This window comes from Canis lupus, chromosome 1 (assembly GCF_003254725.2).
Source record: "Canis lupus dingo isolate Sandy chromosome 1, ASM325472v2, whole genome shotgun sequence".
NCBI classification, from domain to species: domain Eukaryota; kingdom Metazoa; phylum Chordata; class Mammalia; order Carnivora; family Canidae; genus Canis; species Canis lupus.
In genome coordinates this window covers 65,168,879-65,183,137 of record NC_064243.1, presented here as the reverse complement: position 1 = coordinate 65,183,137, position 14,259 = coordinate 65,168,879, and the positions used below count along the sequence as shown (strand labels likewise).

At 37.0% G+C, this 14,259-nt stretch overlaps 1 long non-coding RNA gene across 1 annotated transcript in view; it reads left to right on the top strand.

Annotated features, from left to right (window-relative positions):
- The window catches only part of LOC112644534 (uncharacterized), a 32,838-nt gene extending 24,334 nt beyond the window's left edge, over nt 1-8,504 (top strand). Inside the window, exons 4-5 of the long non-coding RNA XR_003126460.3 lie at nt 3,200-3,284; nt 5,835-8,504. This is a non-coding gene — a long non-coding RNA (uncharacterized LOC112644534). The remainder of the gene's footprint in view (nt 1-3,199; nt 3,285-5,834) is intronic.
- Nucleotides 8,505-14,259: the final 5,755 nt, after the last annotated feature.

Sequence of the window (14,259 nt, the reverse complement as noted above, 5' to 3'; positions counted from 1 at the left end):
AGGACAACGGGATTATGTGGGTATAGTGGACTATGTCTACCGAGGACAATGGGATATGGGTACCTTAATTCCATTCACAGCAAAATACTTCTGTGCCCCTATCTTTTAAAAATAATCTCATTGTAGTGTATCCAAGTTTTGTATGAGAAGCAGTTAAGACAAATGCAGTCTGTTGCCATGGCCAGATATCTTTAGCATGGTTGGATGCCACTCACAAAGCAGAAAGGAAAAAGATTTGCAATTCTGAGATGTCTATTCCCAAGTATTCTCTCCTCTAACCCATTCTCTTTCTCCAAAGCAGAAGTGCATATAATGCTTCAGGCCACCAGAACTAGTGAATTAGAACTAATGTCAACTAGTGAAACTTCTAAGCAGTGAACTATTTCTAAGATGATCAAGCCCTCTCCATCTAGTTCTGATAAGATTACATTTAACACTTTCTTTTTAAAGCATCTCATACTTCTTGAGAACAGAATCTTTGCCATCTACAGTAGTGCAGTTTTGATTCATATCGAGGATTTTTCCTAGGGCTTTCACTTTAGTATTTTGGTTGGGGATAGTTTACGCTAACGATAAAAGAGATGAAAAGTTCTGTTTGGCTTTTGTCTTCACTCCCACTGGAAAAGTAATCACTGACACTCAATAGCTTAGAGTAAAGTTAACCTTACTACTGAATTAAAGTTTATGATCTGTAAATTTTAATTAGGTGAGTTTTTCAATTGCTCCTATAACAAGCTAAGTTGTCAAATAAAAATTAACTGAATTGTGGAGAAAAGAATTGATGTCTAAGGTCTAATTAAAAAAAAAACAACAAAGTAAAACATGCTGTAGCTGGAATGATTAGGACTTCAGTGATCAACAGCACAAAAGTGGTAATGTATTTTGAAATTTTTATAGTTTAACTCATAAGAGTCATATAGACTTCAGTTTGTACAGGAAGAAGTTCAGGGAGAATAAAATGTCACTGCAGCGTGTAGTCAAATTTTATCTCTCTAAGACCACCCACCAAGAAGGAAATAAATCAGTTATAAGCCATACAAAAGTCAAAAACAAAATTTATTTAGGCATTTTGGAGATAAAACACACAGAAATGTCTCATTAACTTTTTAACTTCATAGAAAACATAAAGTTCTATTCAATAAGAAATAAAGTATATGCATCAACCCCATGCTATTGATTGGTGGGTGACAAGGACAAATTTATTTTTTTAATAATAAATTTATTTTTTATTGGTGTTCAATTTGCCAACATACAGAATAACACCCAGTGCTCATCCCGTCAAGTGCCCCCCTCAGTGCCCGTCATCCAGTCACCCCCACTGCCCACCCACCTCCCCTTCCACCACCCCTAGTTCACTTCCCAGAGTTAGGAGTCTTTATATTCTGTCTCCCTTTCTGATATTTGACAAGGACAAATTTAAAGAGATGCGTTACCTTATTTGACGAAGGCTCCTCCTTCCCTCACCATCTACTATCCTATTCTCCTATTTTGCTATTTGTTAGTAGATGCATTCGTTGACAGGTGTCTGCATAATTCATGGCTCCTTCTCTTCTAATTGCAAAAACAACAAAATCTAAAACAAAACCTTCCTTTGACAGTATGGCTCCCACTAGACAACATTCTAGCTCTGTCGTTTCCTTTTCAATCAAGCTTCTTGAAAATAAAACTCTCATTCTATCCTCAAAACACTATTATCCACCTCTATCCCTACAATCTCTCCCCAACTACTCTCCAAATACCACTCATGACTTCTGTCTGTAAACCCAAAGAACAAGTTTTAGTTCCCATCTCTTTGATTTCTTTTGCAACATTTGCTGTCATCTCCTACTCACCTCCCTAGGGGTTTCTGATAGACTGGTTTTCCATTCATATTTCTATCCCCTTCTCCTCCATCTCTTCCACTGACTCCTTTTCTTCCTCTATATACTGAAAAAGTCTGCAATTAAGGATTCCATCCTTTGGACTTTGAACCCTCTCTTATTGTCAAATCTTTACACCATAGGTCCCAGAAATCTATATCCAGCAGCCTGGTGAACATGACTCATGATTTTTCCATAGACTTTTAAACTTAGCATGTGTCAGAAGGAACTTATTGACACCCTCACAAATCTTTCCTCCTCCTACAACTCTACCTAAGTGAATGATCCTGCAGTGCACTCAGGTACCAGAGTCAGAAGTCTGGGAGGAGCCTGCTCCCTTATTGTATCTTCCATTGTCATGCCAGTTCAGCATGGCTTTTTTTTTTTTCTATATCTCATAAATATTCTTCAATATATTCCCTCATCTCAATACCTTCTACCTTAGTTTTGACTTCTATAACTTCCCTCTGGATTGTATCAATAGACTCTATATATGTCTTCCTGTCACCAGCTGTCTTTCTCCTGTCTATCATCTCTCTTCTTCCACATTGCTGTTTCTCACAAAGTAGATTTAAGCATTTCTTCCCCCATTTGAATTTCAGTAACATTTAAATATTTTTTCTTTAAGACCCAAAGATTTTACCAGAGTCTTGTAGACCGAGGTAAACAATTGGACTGTATTTTATGTGCAATGAGAGTCATTGAAAAGTTTCATGTAGGAAGGTGTAATAATTTGATTGACATCTTGATAAAATTACTCAAGCTGCAGGAGTGAATTGTAAGGTGGAAAGATAAGTGGGGATATCATTTAAGGAGGATAGCAGTCCAGGTGATGGTGGCATGCACTGATGTAACTGTAGACGTGGAGGGGTGAAAAATTCAAGGAATTATATAGGGAAAAAGGCACAGTCTTGCTTTGGGGTTTGATATACAGAATAAGAAAATTAGAAGACTCAGGAATGAATGGCTCCAAGTTTTATGCTAAAGCAAGTAGTCAGATAATTGTGCTGATTACTAAATCTGAGAAAAAAGACTGTAATGGGAAGTTTTGGTGGATGAGAATGTGGGGATTTGAGGAGGGAAGGTGATCTGTTTTAAGACATGTTAAAACTTGAAATTCCTATTAGACAAATCTATGGACTTCCACCCCATCCATATGGTGAAGGCTTAACTCCCTATATGACTATAGTAGAGATAGGGCCTTTAAGATGATAGGATTAAATGAAGTCATAAAAGTGGAGTGGCCTATAAAACTGGTGTCCTTTTACATTTTCTCTCTCTCCCTCCCTCCCTTATTCTCTCCTCCTCTCTCTCCCTTATTTTCTCCCTCATTCTGACAGCAAGGCCTCCTAAGGACAGCAAGCCAGAAAAAAAGTTCTCACCCGAAACTGAATCTTGACTTTGGACTTTCCAGCTTCCAGAACTGTAAGAAAATACATTTCTGTTGTTTACGCTACCTAGCCCATGGTATCTTGTTATAGCAGCCTGAGCTGACTCAAGAGACATCTTGGTGAGATAACAGTTTGATATATTTTCTGATGTTTACTTTCTCCCTTCCCAAGCTCTATTCAAACAGCCATGTTATTCTGTACTCAATTGAATTAAGGTAAGGATCTGGCTGTAGAATCCAGAGAAAAGAGGGAGACTTCCTGGCTTTGGATCCTTTTAAAACATGACAGGATTAAATGGATAAAATGATTGAGAGAGACTTAAGGCTGATCAGACCTTTGCTCTACCATGCCCTCACCCACCCCTGCAATCCTATTCCCTTTCCCATTAGCCAGAAAAGAAGAGATTCCCTGAGATGAAAAGGAACAATGAGATGGCAGTGATGGGAGTAGAGAGGTTGGTGGTACGGGTCAAGAGGGCTAGACCAAATGGGCCATGTGGACAGGAAAGGGCCATACTGAGGAGCATTGCTAAAACACCTAGGAACCATGTGGAAGTCATCATCTGATGAGTACCCTGGCCTATTTTTTATATAATCACTGTCCATCCCCTGTGCCCAGAGGTTATGCAAGCTGTTCTTTTCATCAATGTCTAATAAAGGCATCTCTTCAATAGCTTCTGGCATTTCTCCCAGCCACTGCTCAGCAGGAGTGACACCTGTTGGCGCTTCAGATTTTGCTTGACTCTTCTCTGACTTACCTCATATGGACAAGTACACAAATCATTTTTCAATATCCCAGCAACTCATAATATTGAGAAAGCCCTGGATAGTTAGTGGGGAGATGGTGGTCTGGAAGGGAGACTTCCCACACCTGTAGCGAGTGGAATAGAATGCCAAATGAGGCCACCTCATGATACTTCCCAAACTGAGTCAGTGATGAAATATTTTCAAGTGGGTAGTTGGATATGATTCTGAAGCTCAAAGGAGTCACAACACAACAGAGAAATATAAAACCATGGAAATGGATGAGATCACATAATGAGAAAGTTCAGCCAAATAAAAAGGGAGAGCCAAGTCCTGAAAAATAATAATCATTAGAAAGAGCACCAAAGAAGAATGAAAGAAGGAATGGCCCATGTGATAGGAAAATAATCAGGAGAACAGATAGAGAAGCCAAGGCCAGAGAGGGCTCGATAAGGGCCTACATGTCATATTATAGGTTGCTGACAGGTCTAGTAAAATGAGGACAGAAAAAGACTTTATTGGTTTTAATGGCATAAAGATCAGCATCAATGAAGATATGAAAACAGAGCCAGATTGGAGGAGATTGAAAAGTAAAGAAGAGTGAGGAGGGACAGGCAGAGTGTGTAGAGAGTTGTTTCAATAAATTTGGATGTGAGATGGGGCAAAGAAATGGGTTAGAAGTTAGAGTGCTTAAAAAACAAGTTTCCCTTCTTTTCTCCACCATCTTTTGATTTTTTTCAACATGGGAGATATTGGAAGATGTTCAACTGGTGGAAATGCCCCAGCAGAGACAGAGAGATTAACTGAGTAGAAGAGAGAAACACTAGTAGAGATATAAGGCAAAAGAGGGAGACACTGACCTTTGATTAAAGGAGGGACACTTCTTCCAACGTAGCAGGAAGAAGGAGGGCAAGGAGTACAGAGGCAGGTAGCCTGTCAGTTTGGTTGGTGGGAAGGTGAGGAAGTTACTAACAGATCTTCTATTTATTAAAAAAAAAAAAAAAAAAAAAAAAAAAAGAATAAGATTAGCAACTAAGAGTGTATATTTAAAAGGTTTCCAAAGAAGGAGGTCTAAGGGAAGAAGATAAATTGGTAAGAATGGTCTTAAAGAATTCCAAACTGAGCCTTAAAAAAAAAAAAAAAAAAGGCATAACAGAATTACTGAGTGTTGTTGAGACCTTATTCGGAGTACATAGTCACAAATTTTAAAGGGATCCATTAGCCTAGTTGTGTGATCCACTACCTTCAATAGTGGTTTGGGTCCAGAAGAGATAAGAAAGGTGGATTTTTTTTTTTTCAGTTGTACAGTGGAGGAAGAAAGACAAAGAATCTGAGGGTATTTGACTATTCCTCTTCCAGGAGATAACACTGCTTCCTGTGCATACTATGATCATATTTATTATCACTCGGAACTGTGATTGTTGGTTATGTGCATGCTTTGTAATTAGACCAGGAGAACATTTTGAATAATCTATATCTCACCTCTACAGTTTCAAAAGTCAGTCAGCACTAAAATGTTTGCTGAAGGAGTTCATAGAAAAACCTTGGGATGGGAAATATCAGAAAGGGAGACAGAACATGAAAGACTCCTAACTCTGGGAAACGAAGTAGGGGTGGTGGAAGGGGAGGTGGGCAGGGTGTGGGGGTGACTGGGTGATGGGCACTGAGGTGGGCACTGATGGGATGAGCACTGGGTGTTATTCTATATGTTGGCAAATTGAACACAAATAAAAAATAAATTTACTTTAAAAAATAGAAGCCATTTAAGTTTATGCAAATGAAAAAAAGGAAAAGAAAAACCTTGGGAGATAGAAAAGCCATTATATTCTTCTAAATTTCAGGAAATACAGAGTGGACTTCAGCACATGGCTTCCCATGGATTTGGGAACCCCAAATCCTGAACCTGGAATGATCAAACCCTACATGAAGAAATGTCATCAGAGTAGAGAATGCTGAGAAAGTGTGAGGCCCGAGAAGAGCAGTGAGCCCTGAAGACTAGTACCTTCTTCAACAGGGGCGGAGATAATGTAGCATTGAGAAAACAATCCTCTGATGCTTCATGGCTGCATGATCTATTCCAGCATGCTAGGGTTTCAGGGCGAAGGAGAGTTTTACAACCATCAAAAGAAGCTCCTTGCTATAACACAAGTTAAAATATGCTGAGCACAGGGTTTTCATTACAAGGGGTCTTAATAACTCACTTGGCTTGACTGACCACAGGCAAAAGTAGCTTCAGGGAGTGTTATAGGAAATTGGCCATTGGAGCGGGGGTGGGGAGAGTGAATGACTACACGATAAAAGAAGGTCACTCCAGTAGATATTTGTTTAATACCTACTGTGTTCCAGGCACTGTATTCAATTATAAAACTTCAAAGTACACAGCTTATGTCAAGACAGCCTGCTCTACTTCATCAGGGGCAATGTGTTGTGTTTATTGGGTGCACCTCTGTGTATATAATAAATTATATTTACTTATATTCTATGTCAACTTTTCCCAGAAAATGTTCCTTAGAATACTAGAGTCCCATGAGATATTAATAAATGTTCTAGGGAGAGGAAAGTTTCCCAACACAAATAAGTTTTGGAAGTATTAGGTTAAACAATGGGTTTCTTTACGGGAGAAAATCTAGAAGACTTTAAAGAACTAATAAGTGTTAATGTTTTCTAGGAAAGGGGGAGTAACATAATAATTCGGCATTGCCAGACTTACTTGATTATGGTCTTTTTTCATGAAACAACTTTTAATGTCTCGGAGGATTTGTGTTTCATTTGCCTGTGGAATTCTAAATTGTCTAATGTATGTTTTATATTAAATATATAGAGAGTGTACCATATATTCACATGTGTTAATTATCTTCTTTCCCTATTCTAGGCCCAACTTTGAACAAGTTGTGCAGATATTTTATTCATCAACATGAACTATCAATTCATTTTAAAAAGATGTTTTCATCCTAATTAAATTTAGATAGTCTAATCAGCAGCCAAGAGCTATAATTATACATATTCTTAAGAAGTTCATGAAAAGGGCAATGGACTAAGAAGATACGAAACATTTTATCTCAAACTAGAGCACCAAGGAAACCTTCAAGTCCCAGGAAAGATAAATTTCGAAATATCAATTAATCCAAGTATTTTACAATATGCAAGAATGTTAAGATTATTTCAAAGCCTTGGACATTCAGTAAAATAATACTTGATGCCTTACTCAGAGACTTTTATCCAAAAATGTCATAGTATTCTAAAAATATATAAGTCCCTTTTACAAATAACTATCAAAATTCTTTATGCCCACAGAAACTCAGTTTGACCAACTGGACCTGTCCACATTTCTTTTTTTTTTTTTGTCCACATTTCTTAATTTTAAGTTTTTATACTCCTAGGTAGTTCCATGTTTTGTGTGACTATTAACCATCTTCAGCTGTGTAGAGCCAGATGCAGTGACTGAAGGCCAAGTATGGAAATTACACAGTTAATATAAATGCATGACCCTCATACCGAATGATTCAGGAATATACATTACATTTCATGAGTGAGTTCTCTTCAGGGATTACATTAACCGTATCTTCGCTTTGGCACAATTGGCATGGACTTAAAGGCAGTTTATAATAGAAGTAATTTAGAGTCAGGAAAGGGTCAATGAGGCCCTGAAGAGTATAAAAATAGTGATACTCTGAGGACTCCAATAGCAAGCCATTTAAACAAAATTAAGGAAGGATATAAAAGAGATTATGTAGCATACATTTTAAATGCAGAGAGTTTTTAAAAATCATCACAGCGCTTAAATACCTTTAGTGATTCCTCATTATCTTCAGGATCAAGTCCAGACTTTCTCATGTGGCTAACAAAATCTTTCACCGTGTGTTTTTTTTCTTTTTTTTAAGATTTATTTATTTATTTTATAGAGAAAGAAAGGGAGAGAGAGTATGTGAGTAGAGGGAGGAGTAGAGGAAGAGGAAGAGGGAGAGGGAGAGAATCTCAAGAAGACTCCCTGCTGAGCATGGAGCCTGTCGCAGGGCTTGATCCCACCACCCTAAGATCATGAGCTGAGCTGAAATCAAGAGTCCGAGCCTCAAGTGACTAAGTAACCCAGCACCCGACCATGTATTTCTTTCATTTTTTTCCCTTACCATGCGATCCCACTCCTCACTTTTCCTATCCCCAGATGGCCAACTTTCTCGCTGCTCTTCAAAAACACTCATTCTTCCCATACTTTTGCCTGCTGTTCCTTTCTTCTGGGACTCTGAAGATTCAGGGCAGATCCTGCCTCTTCTCTGAAGATTTCCCTGACTTTCTTAAGCAGTTTCTTTCTTCTTTTTCACCCACGAAACTTCAAACATTTCTCATCTGAGGGACTATTTTTATTCCTACTAGACTGAATTTCTTCTTGGAAACTGGGACAAATGACTTACTCATCTTTGTACCTCTACCACCTGGCCCATAGAGGAAACTCGACAAATGTTTAACAAGCAAATATTAAATAAATGTTTAAATGAACAACTTGAACTAAAAAACAGTCCTGATACTTTGTATTATTTATCATTAATACTATGTAAATTGAGATATAAAAAAATATAAATTACCTGAGATCACATCACTTATTATTGATATGATTTTGTCAGGAGTATAAATATTTTCCTCTCCCCTCCCAAAAATTTCCTTTCCCTGCTTTAACTCTGTCTAAAATTTTATTTAATCAAAAGCCATAGAAAAGAATTTCAGCCAATTTTAGCTTTAAAGTTTCTACAATGTGTTGACCTATAAAAATTTCCAAATTCTGCATTAGCTCTCTGTAACGCAAAGAATATACAGATTTAAATTTTAGAGACTATAGTCAGCTTGAGCTGCTGCAACAAATATTCCATAGAATGGGTATTTTATAAATGACAAAAATTTATTTCTCACAATTCTGGAGGCTGTAAGTCCAAGATCAGGGTGCTAGCATAGTTGCCTTCTGGTAGGAGCCCTCTTATGGGTTACAAATTGCAGACTTCTCCTCATATCTGGACATAGCAGACAGAAGGCAAGCTACCTCCCTGGACTCTTCTTTAGAACACTAGTCCCACTGATGAGCTCCATCCTCATGACCTAATTACCTCCCAAAGGCCCTGCCTCCAAATACCATCATTTGGAGATTAAATTTCAACATATGCATTTTGAGAAGACACACACATTCAGTTCATAACAGAGACCACTGTCATTGATTTTGTTTAAATGATTCCTAACAATGGCAATGGCTAGGGGAGTCTTGCCCATCAGGGTTTCCTCAAATCAGAAATGTAAAGTCTAGAAGTACCTAGACAACTTACCTCCAGACCTTAATGTGAGTTTCCCTAATTCTAACTCTAAAGTTTTCTGATTCTTCACTTGGAACTTCAAAAGCCATCACATTAACTCTGAATTTTCCTGAAAGTTCACAGGACTTTTTATTTTAGGGGATGGTCACCACATTTTCAGTCCTACCCCATTAGTTACATAAGGTTACAGTGTACTTCCCCTAGTTTCAGTTCTGAAAAGCCTAAATAGTCTCAAACATTTATCTAGAATATTTAGTGAATACTTACTCTGGTAATGGCCTAATTTAAGAATTTAATATATTATTTAGAGTAATAAGCGGGAACAATACAATGGAACAGTTACGGCTATTGGCTATGGAGTCAGTATGTAAAACCCATAGTCTTAACTGCGATACTGCACAGATACTGTAAACCAAACTCACGCTATATGACCAGTTCTACTATGAGCCTGACATATGAATATATAAGAAGCATAGAAATAATGAGCCCAGAGGCAACAATGTTGTTGAAAACAATGATGATAAAGACAATCCTCTGAACAGAGAACTAAAATTCCATCACTAAAATTGCAAGTGCTTTCTCCATGGTGGGTATTTAATAAATTGTTGCTTTATTTAGACTTTCTTAGACGCACACTTCAATTGGGGGAAAACACAAATATTTGTGGAACATCCTGGAAGACATTTTATTATAAAGATTTTGAGAGGCAAATGAACTTTTCTACCTTATTTCAAACCGCAAAAGGTCAATGATGGTTCTGGACATACAGTCGTTGCGCAAGGACTAACGTTCATCAAATGTTGAGTAGTAAATACATGCCAAAATATTTTGCCCTAGTCCTAGTACATTTTGTCTTACATTTTCTTATATAATAGTCTTATATATTTGTGGAATTAACATTTTTTGATTTTCACAATTTGCCAGCAACTATATAATAATTTGATATTGGCTTAGGTACAAATACAACTGAATATACCATGGTTCACTAGATGTAAACTAACCTGCTAGGAACCACCCACACATTTTGATCATAAATAGGGAAACTTCTGAAATCATGATATTTGTTTCTTGATAAAATATCCTTGTCAATAAATACAACTATGGGTTGAAGTTATTGCCCAAGCATGATATTGAGTAAAGCAGGTAGTTCTGAGGAACATATCCTAGAAAGACAGGAAGGAGTTCAGAATAGTGCTAGCAAGTTTTCTTCTACACACACACACACACACACACACACACACACACATACTTCACTGATTCCCTTTTGTTGCAGTATACTGTTAGTGATTAGGGAGGAAGTATACATTTTAGATAAATTACAAGAGCAAATAGCAAATTTGCTGATGACTCTATGATGTGAATGATCCTACCATATTTTCTATTAGAAATAAAAAATAATTTGTAAAATTATTTCAATAAGTGCTTTAGCCTGTGTAAAATGGTGAGTGAAAAAATGGTAAATATTGTAAAGATGTTAGAGTATAAGAATATGCCCCCAAAATGTGTGACTCTCAAATTTTATTTGGGAAAAGTCAAGAGCCTGTAGAAACATATCTCTAAAACTATAGTTGGCAAATTACTAGTTTAGATACAGAAATAATTTTTTATCATGCAGCAATTTTTTTTTAATTTGAAGGACCCTGTAACTTTACATAATGTGAAGCATACTGGAAAAGCAGCATCCTTAGACCATAACCTCATACATATGTTATCCTCCCAAGCTAAAGAAACACATAAAGAGGGTTAAGATAACATTCAGCCCCAAAGGAAACTGGTTGGAAGAAATTGCCTTGGTGAGCATACCCAATGGAGAGAAAGCACAAGTTTTCAGGTGGCCTAAACCAAAGTGACCTCAACTTTAGGGCCATGCAGTTGACAGGGTATTTAAGCTAGGCTTATCTACCATTCTACAAAATGTAGGGTACCGAGACGCCATATTTCCTTGGCAGACATATACGAATGTTTGGATCATGGTAGATCTCTTTTGAGACTGCTTTAATAAATGTTTTAGCTAAAAATATAAATATATATTGCTTCCCATAACTGTGAATTTAAAATCCTGCCAATAATATTCCAAATATGCACAAGCTCTTCCATTTTTATGATAAAGTGTCAGTTAATATGGTTTTCCTTTCCCCTAATATCATGACTCTCTCCCTGCCTTCCAAACCAAGGTATGATGACATAAATACCATGAAAAAAAATCCAAGCACCGATGTCAATGTTTGGAAGAAAGAAAATAGTTTTTTATTACCACATTGCCTGATGATTGATGAACATTAAGTCATTAGTGGGTGAGGTGAAATCTAAAAAGAGAATTTTTAAAAAAGCTATGTGGTTGGAGGTGGGGTTCCAGCCACAAATGATAGTGTGATGCCCATTATGAGAGTTGTATGGAAAGAGAGCAGGGAAAATTTTTGGACACCAATGTAGGTCATGAAGAGCTGGTTAAAAGGTGCAGAAAACCAGGGAACTGATTTCAGAATGGCAACTATTACAATAGTAAAGCAAACTGTTTGGGATCTTTGAAAATATACACTGAAGCTTTCTAATATGCAAACCCAAAGTGGCTAACACATAAGTTTATTAGTCATAATTAATAAGTATGTCCGCCACCTCCCAGGGAACACAAAAATAATTGCAAATGGCAAAATGATAATTGTCATTCATAATATTCCTTAATAACCTATCATTTCACAAGCTACCTACATCCTGGTGTTCTTCCATAAAGTGCTTTGCCATTTTCTACCTCCTACTCTCTATCACCTACTTCTCCTTAGGTACATGCTCCATTTGTATTTGGTTTGCTTTTTGAGATCCCTGCTGATGGTGGGTCACTGCACAGGGGGTGAAGTTTTTGGCAAGAGTGTGTGTTTGCTTCTCCTACCTGTCTCAGAGTGTGGTCCTTCGATCCTCTGTTGTGGATCAGCTGTCCAGCTGGTTCTCAGGTTCTCATCAAGAGGGACTTGCTCCAGATGTAGCTGTGTATTTATTGGGTCTGTGGATCTCCCTACACCACCATCTTGAACCACCTCTCCTAGGAAGTATTTTAACACCGGGCATCAATATAACTACAGCACCCTTAACTAAAATGTACATTTATCTACAGCATATTTATTCTGAATACTGATTAATCAGCATTGAAATTAAGACATTCAAAAATGTAATTCTCATTTGGAACGATGATCCGCTCCCATTTACATCCACAGTTGTTGGTCAGTTGTGTACATGAACTAAAGAACAGACAATGGCCTCATAAGTTTCTAAATACTTTGAGCTTCCAAAGGATTTTCCTTGAAGAATAAATTGTGTTGACATAAAATTATACAAAAAGTTTAAACTCTCAGTTTGATAGATATAAAAGCTTAATTTAGAAGAGTAGCTATTTTTGAGAACTTACCTTATGCCAGCCACAGATCTAAGTGCTATATATATATTATCTTCATTTAACCCCCTCAACAACCCATTTTGATCCTATTTTACAGATGAGAAAATGGGTACATAGAAGTGAAAAACCTTGACCAGGTCACAGTCAGTAGGAACAGAACCAGGAATGAAGGCTGTTTGACTGCTGAATCAGTACTACCTCACATGAATGTTGATTTCCAAGAATTGTTTAAAATAAAATCTGCTCCTGTAAATCGATCTATGGTACTATGTAATTACGTCCATGTCAAAACAGTATTTGACGTGGCTACAGCCAATATTAAAATATAACATAGTCATTTTTAAAGAATCTGATACTGAGCCAGTTATTAATACCTCTCTACTCTAGATTCACTCTTTTTGCTTGCTCTGTGAAAATGGATCTGGACCCTCTAGATATTTTTTTTTTCTTTGCCAGCTGACACTGAAGCTCTCCCAGTAGAGGAAGAGGAGAGGCATAGAAGGGAAAAAGTTCAATTTCCTGGTTTACACATTCTCAGTAGGCAGGCTCCCGTGGCAAGGGCAGCTCCTCAGTGCTAGGCTCCTGCAGTGCAGAGTGGTCAGCAGCCACCAGTTTTCCCCTGCACACCCCTCAGGTGACACTTCAGAGTATTTCTGATGAGAAAATTTCCTGTGAACAGCTTTCCCCAGCACACCACAGGGCAGATTTCTAGCACACTGCACCAGTGTGGCAATCATGGTGACTTTTTATTTTACCATCCAGTGAGCCATGTCTGTGCTCTAAGACCTGGATCTCAGCCTTAGGAGAATGGGGACTCTTCACTGGGTGTCCATCTCACACTTAGGAGTAGTGACTACTTCTCATGTCTGTTATTCATGTATTCATTAGAGTTCTCTTCACTTAACTAGCCAATCCCATACTTCACCACCAATGTTACATGGCTATGTTACATTAAACCTTCTCTGTTCAAATTACTGTGTAGTTTTTCTCTCCTAATGGAGCTCTGATGGCAACAGATACTTATCTCTAATGAGAAATTTTATTGAAAGTAATCTTGTGAGAAGTAATTACATGCATTTTATTAAACTAAAAAAATCAACTTACTAGGAAATACATGATATTGTTTACAAATAAAGGTGCATTTTATTTAAAATTATTAATTTACTTGAAAAGTTAAATGCAGTCATCAATTAATTCAAGTTAAAATCTGTTATACCTTCTGAAAAGAAAGTATTTTTGTCTACTGTTTTATTTCCTATTTGTTACAATATTTAATGGAGAGTGATCATGACTAAATATCATAAAGCATTTAAATACATAGTTATTTAAACTTATTCAAATAAAAACCCAAATTCACAAAATTTAGTAGACAGACGCTATAATCATCATCAGACTCTGCAGTCTAATATGTATTTAAATATATTTTTAAAATTTTGATCATTAAACATAGCCTGAGCCCATATTTCACAAATCCTTGGGAATGTGCAAGCCAAAAAAGAAAAAAAATATATATATATTAATTGAATTTAATTCTTTTCAGCCAGTTATGCCTAGGGAAATACATATTGGAATGTAGAAAGTCAG